This window comes from Castor canadensis, chromosome 11 (assembly GCF_047511655.1).
Source record: "Castor canadensis chromosome 11, mCasCan1.hap1v2, whole genome shotgun sequence".
In the NCBI taxonomy this organism is placed as follows: domain Eukaryota; kingdom Metazoa; phylum Chordata; class Mammalia; order Rodentia; family Castoridae; genus Castor; species Castor canadensis.
The window spans coordinates 123,085,294-123,092,274 of NC_133396.1; the positions used below are offsets into that span (position 1 = coordinate 123,085,294).

At 45.4% G+C, this 6,981-nt stretch overlaps 1 pseudogene; it reads left to right on the forward strand.

Annotated features, from left to right (window-relative positions):
- The first annotated feature begins 6,502 nt into the window (after positions 1-6,502).
- Positions 6,503-6,845, forward strand: LOC109683787 (large ribosomal subunit protein eL31-like; annotated as a pseudogene).
- The last annotated feature ends 136 nt before the right edge of the window (positions 6,846-6,981 follow it).

A 6,981-nucleotide genomic window follows, 5' to 3' on the forward strand; every position in this document is an offset into this window, starting at 1 on the left:
GAAAGGCTACTGAGTGGTGAAAATGAAGTGTACTTCATAAATGTATGAATACTGTGTAATGAAACCCACCAAACACTCTTCGAAAAAGGGGGATGAAGGGATGATTGGGAATATAACAGGGGTTGAACTTGTTCAAAGTACACTGTATGCATGTATGGAATTATCACAACAAAATCCCCTGGTATTATTAATATATGCTAATTCAAAAACAGAAATAAAGTACTAAAAAATTATCATTTTTTTATCATAGTTGGTCAATACTGCATAGAGTAAGTCCATGAAAAAGACAGGCTTATTGTATTACCATCTCCATTTTATGGATGGAAACTAAGGCACAGAAAGTTTAAGGAATTTGTCAAAAGTTACACAGCTACAGGGCTGGTGGAGTGACTCAAGTGATAGAGTCCCTGTATAGCAAGTGCAAGGCCCTGAGTTCAAACCCCAGTGCCACCACAAAAAGTTACACAGCTACAACGCTTACCTCAGAGTTGAACCTAAGCAACCTACTTTGAGGGCCCATAACTTAACTACTGTTAGGCTGCTGTTCTGTGTACGTATGTTTCAAGAAAAGCCATCCTCCCAGTTTTTATTTGGATTGATATGAAGAATTATTCAGGGTAAAGCTCAATGGTTCAAGGTTAAATAAGACAGCAAAGAGGTTGAAAGATACTATAAATAATCCTATGCTACATGAGGTATGAACCTTTTCAGAAGCATCCATTCCTCTCTAGAACAACATACAACCCAGAAGGATGGCACAGAAAACAACTCAATTGTGCAGAGCGGATTATGAAAAGCCTATGAGAACTGGACTTAAGCAAGGTGAGATGGCAGCTTAATTGCTTTTACCTGTAGTCCGAGATAGGCACAGCCCTGGCCTCAAAATGGAAAAAAGCAAAGCAGCTGCATCTCTCAAGCTTGCGTTCACAGAAGCAGGAACACTGGTTTCTTCTGTTACCATGTCACGCCCCTCCCCAGAGCCTCTGCCCCACCCTGTTTGCCACTGTTTATAAAAGGCCCCTGAAGGAGGGCTTGAGGGTTTTGCTTTTTTGCCTTTGGCTTTTACTTTGGGCTTTGGCTTGGGTTTTTCACTTTGGGACTTTGTTTTGGGCTTTTTGGTGTGGGAAGCTTTTAGAAAGGAAAAGAATTACTGAAAGGAAAAGAATTGCTAAAGGGAAGTTACTAAAGGGAAAAGAATGGCTAAAAAGGGGTTGATAGAAAGTCTGCACCAACTTTAACATAGGCCTTAGAAAGCAAAGCCAAAGAAAGAACTTTAACACAGGCTTTAGAAGCTAAAGAAAAGCCAAAGAGAACATGGGACCGTGCAAGATAGAGGACCGAGACTTTGCAAGTCTGAGCACCGAGGCTTTTTTTTTTTAATTTTTATTTTTTTATTATTCATATGTGCATACAATGCTTGTGTCATTTCTGCCCCCTGCCCCCACCCCCTCCCTTACCACCCACTCCACCCCCTCCCTCTCCCCCCACCCTCTCGATACCTGGTAGAAACTATTTTGCCCTTATCTCTAATAATACAAAGGACTGATAACCAGAATATATAGGGAACTTAAAAAACTAAATTCTCCCAAAACTAATGAACCAATAAAGAAATGGGCAAGTGAACTAAACAGAACTTTCTCAAAAGAAGAAATTCAAATGGCCAAAAAACACATGAAAAAATGCTCACCATCTCTAGCAATAAAGGAAATGCAAATCAAAACCACACTAAGATTCCACCTCACCCCTGTGAGAATAGCCATCATCAAAAACACCACCAACAACAGGTGTTGGGGAGGATGCGGGGAAAAAGGAACCCTCTTACACTGCTGGTGGGAATGTAAACTAGTACAACTACTCTGGTAAAAAATTTGGAGGCTACTTAAAAAGCTAAACATTGATCTACCATTTGATCCAGCAATACCACTCTTGGGGATATACCCAAAAGACTGTGACACAGGTTACTCCAGAGGCACCTGCACACCCATGTTTATTGCGGCACTATTCACAATAGCCAAGTTATGGAAACAGCCAAGATGCCCCACCACTGACGAATGGATCAAGAAAATGTGGTATCTATACATAATGGAATTTTATGCAGCCATGAAGAAGAATGAAATGTTATCATTTGCTGGTAAATGGATGGAATTGGAGAACATCATTCTGAGTGAGGTTAGCCGGGCCCAAAAGAGCAACGAGGCTTTAAGAAAGCTAAGGAGAGAATGCTAAGGAAAAGCTGCAAGCCTGGGGGCAAAAGACTTTAACAGCGATTAGGCTAAAAGATAAGCTCAGAGAAAACATGGGACAGTGCGAGTCTCAGGAAAGAGGTCTTAAGCAAGGTTTTAAAGAAGACTTTAGAAGCAAGATTTCAAAGAACTACAAGGAGTAAGGCCTTAAAGAATTATGATAGAGAAAAGCAGCAATGACCTGAGCGCCCAACACACCTGACCGCACTTTCTGTCCATCTATCCTGTGTCTTTTCTGAATCTCCAGTCGCCACCAGTTAAGCCCAGTTAGTTTCAGTAATAACAAGGAGCGAGAGAGAAAAAGCTCGTTCTAACAAAGGAGGGAGCAAGAAAACAGCACCCCCCTCCACTCAATGAGTCTTTACATGTAACAGCCTTCCCTGAGGGGGCTTAAAATACAAGGTCCTTCAACGAGTTCAACAATGCAGGAGTTTCTTCAAAAAAGGTGATGACAGTGATTAGAGTTAGTTTTTATTGAGTGCTTTTTTGGTTTTGATTTTAGAGAAGTAAATTTTAGAGCACAATGATGCAGGTTTTTGGGGGTCACACTGACAGCGCGCCTGACCATGTAAGTTACCTCACAGCTCCAAGTGTGGATTCCTTTCCTATGGCATTGTGATGTCTACTTCAAATGGGCGTGAGACTAGGTGGTTTAACACATGTTGAAAGAAAGGAAAGAGGAAAGGAAGGAAGAGAGAGAGGGAGGGAGGGAGAGAGGGACGAAAGGAGAGAGGGAGAGAAAGAGATGAGACACAGTAGCTGGGTATGGTGGAACACACCTGTAATCCCAGAACGTGGAAGGTGGAGGAAAGAGAACTGCAAGTTCCAAGCCAGCCTGGGTTACATAGTGAGGCCCTAATGTCAAAAAACAAAAAAGGAAGGGAGGGAGGGAAGTTGTGATGAGAAAAAATAAAATAGAAGTTGTTTAAAGCCAACACACACATACACACATACACACGTTAAAGAAGTGTTCCTGGCACCAGCAAGGTAAACTGGCTTTATGATATGCCAGGCACCATGCTCACACATTACTAAAAGTCAGTTGGCTACTATCATTCATGGAGAAAGGAACCTGGGAGGAAATACAACAAGGCCTTAATAACTGTTATCACCAAACAGTTGTGCTGGGATTACAGGCACGAATCACCATGCCTGGCTTGTGTTTCACTTGCTTTTGCTGAATAAAAATGGTTAACTGAAAGTGTCAAGCAACTTATCAGGAGAAAGGGGGGTGGGGAGAGAGAGAGTTGAGGAAGTAAGAATGATTGACCTGGAGAAGAAAAGGCTCATGGAACACGGTAAGGTCTTCAGATATTTCAGGGATAATCAGTGGAAGACAAAGATTTGGATGTAGCTTCAGAAACAGGTCAAGGAATCAGGGTGCAGTGGCTCACGTGAAGATCAGGAAGCTCTGTTCAAAGCTTGCCCAAAGTTAGTGGTGAGACCCCATCTCAACAAACAATACAGGTATGAAGGTACATTCCTGTGATCCCAGTTACTCCAGAGGCATAGGGTGGAGATCTGAGACCAGTACAGGGCAAAAACTCTAAATCCTACCTGAAAAATAATTAAAGCATAAAAGGGCTAGGGAGTGTGGTTAGCAAGTGCAAGGCAAGGCTCCGAGTTCAATCCCTAGTACTGCCAAAAAAAAAAAAAAAAAAAAAAGGAAGGCCTACAGGACCATACGGCAGCAGGGCAGCCCAGAACGTGCTTGTGTCAGGGGAACCAGGCTCCTTGTCCTCTGCTCCAACATAAGCTGTGGACAGCATCAGTCCTCAGGGGCTTGCAGTCATCACTCCTGCATTCCCGGCAGGAAAAGAGGCAGAATAGGAAGCAAAGGGGGTGTTCCTCTCAGTTTGGAAGAACTCTCCGAGAGGTCTGGCCCCATGGTTAGTGCTTGTATCTTGCTGGGGACATCTTACATAGTTGTTTTCACCGCATATCACTCCATCAAAATCCAGGGTTCAGATACCAGGAAAGTAAGTGTGTATAGGGCAGACAATAGGAGTCCTCCATTTTCTCTCTCAGTTCCTCCCTAAGGATGGTGCAGCTTTCTCCCTACCGAGAAGAAGCTGTGGGGACTCGCTCACAGCCACAGTACATCAGGGGTGAAGTTGGTCCCACCACCCAGGTCAGGGCCAGCTTCAAATGACACAGAACACAAAGATAGCAACCCATGAACATCTGTGGCCAAATGCCAGCTGTGAGCCCAGGGCCATTTCTGGGGAGTCAGAGTGGCAGGTGAGAAGGGCTACGGAGGTCGGTGAGGACAAGGACAGCAGGACACTGAGACAGATGCCTCCGTGATGTGTTCCATGTCATTCCCTGGTTGGCAAAAGGTAACACAGCTTTGGCCTTGGCTCAGCTTGGAGAACAGATGGGCAGGAATTCGGAGCAGCTTCCCTATCAGCCAAGCGGCAGACTGCCTTCCTTCCCTGTGTCAGCTGAGGCTACTGGGCCCAGCTGGTCACAGACAGCTGCAGAGGCCTGAGACTGAAGACCATGACAGCTCAGCCAGGAGCACCTGGCCATCCTCACCTGACAGTGAGGCCATGAGGAGCACAAGTAAGTGGAGAAGGGACAGCTGGGCGGAGCAGCCCATCAGGGTCCTCAAATGACTCCTGTACACAGGTCTCTTAACTTTGGAGATCACCATCATCTGTTTCAAGGGCACTCAGAGCTCTGTTCTTTTCCTCACTCTTACCTCCCAGAGGAAGGACAGCAACATGGCCAGAGATGCAGGGGTACACAAGACTTCCACTGAATCACACAGGGACAAAGGTCACTCCCTCCCATACCTGCAGAGGGGAAGCCCTCAGGGAAGGGAAACAGAAACAAGCTTGGTGAATGGACAGGAACCATGCTCCACTTCAGAAACAGGACATACAAGGGACAGTTTTGTTGCAGCTCTGGTTAGAGCACCTGGTATAGGAGAAAAAGTCCAAGTTTTCTCCTGCCAGCTGAACATGGCAGGTTCGCTTGGGAGGGAATAACTACACCCAAAGGAAAGAAAAGCAAGTTCTTCTCCACCTTCCAAAATTCCATCCATTTCAGATTATCTGGATATCTATTCTCCATTCACTGACTGCAATTATTCCCAAAATATGTTCACAATTCTGTGTGGCCAGACTTCCGACAAGCTTTTTAAAGTGAGAAGTTGGGAATTTGGTGAGGAAGTACAGGACAACGCTCCTTCAAGAAAGAGAGGTGGGAGAAGGGTTGAGAGAGAAGGGGAGGAGGGAGGGCAGGCTAGCTGTGGAACAGTCTGTGTTTCCATGACATTCCTCTTCCAGAAAGCTTCTGGCACCTCACAGCCACCTGCAGCTTTGCAGAGTATAAAGAACTTCCAACCCTAGGCCTTCTGTAATCTTGAGACCCTAGACTCATCACATCTAAATTTGGGTCACCCAAAGCCGGGATCCCGTGGCCTTGGGAAGGCTGGGCAGAAGGCAGCCAGCAGGGTTCAGCACCACCTGCTTTGCCCTGTCCCCCCCCCAGCAGCCTGGCTCCATTCCCCCACGAGGGCACAATCAGGGCTGAGAGCCTCAGGATCCCCCGTTGGTCCTCTGGGGTGTGAGAAGTCAGCAGGGACACACTCTTGATCCCCGCCAGTGCCATCTGCACTCAATTACAAGCCCTTCAGAAGCCAGCAGAGGGCTGTTCTCGGCTGCAGCATCTCTATCATTAGTTTCTTCTTGTTTTTTAAATGTCACACATGGTGAAGCCAGCTGTGAGCAGCATTTACGATTCAAAGCTTTTTTTCCTTTCAAAAAGAAAAGTGCTAAGCTAGTTGTTATAACTATGCAGAAAGAAAGAAAGTTTAAAAGTCTTACTTTCTGGCCAGGCGCCTGGTGGCTCACGCCTGTAATCCTAGCTACTCAGGAGACAGAGATCAGGAGGATTGTAGTGCGAAGCCAAACCTGGGCAAAAAAGCAAGACCCTATCTTAAAATACCCAACACAAAAAAGGCTGATAGAGTGACTCAAGTGGTAGCCTGCCTAACAAGCATGAGGGCCTTGAGTTCAAACCCCAGTACTGCCAGAAAAAAAAAGTCTTACTCTCTGGGCAAGTCCCCTACCTTAAAATTGTATCTCTTCCAGAGATTGGAACCATTCTTTTGTTCTCTAGTCACTATCTAGGCACTGCTTGCTTACTGAGACTTGTTAAGATAGAAGCCTGGTATAGTGGCGCACACCTGTAGTCCCAGCAATCAGAAAGCTGAGGTATGCATTCTTCCTTTTCAACTTGAACCTGACAGAATGGCTCCTGCAAAGAAAGGCACTGAGGAGAAGAAGGGCCATTCTGCCTTTAAAGAGGCAGTGACTGAGAATATACCATCGACATTCACAAGCAGATCCACGGAGTGCCCCTCGGACACTCAAAGAGATCCAGAAATTTTCCATGAAGGAGATGGGCACTCCAGATGTGTGCATTGATAGCAGGCTCAACAAAGCCATCTGGGCTAAAGGAGTAAGGAATGTCCCATGTCACGTCCATGTGCAGTTATCCAGAAAACATGAGGATAAAGAGCCACCAAACAAGCTCTATGCTTTGGTGACCTGTGTCCCTGTTACCACGTTCAAAAATCTGCAGTGCAGATGAGAACAGCTGAGTGAAAAGAAAAAAAAAAAGCAAGCAAGCTGAGGTAGGACCATGAGTTAGAGGCCAGTGTGGACTACATAGCAAGACCCTGTCTCAAAAAGCAAATGAAAAAACCAAGTTGGTGTGTAATTCCAGT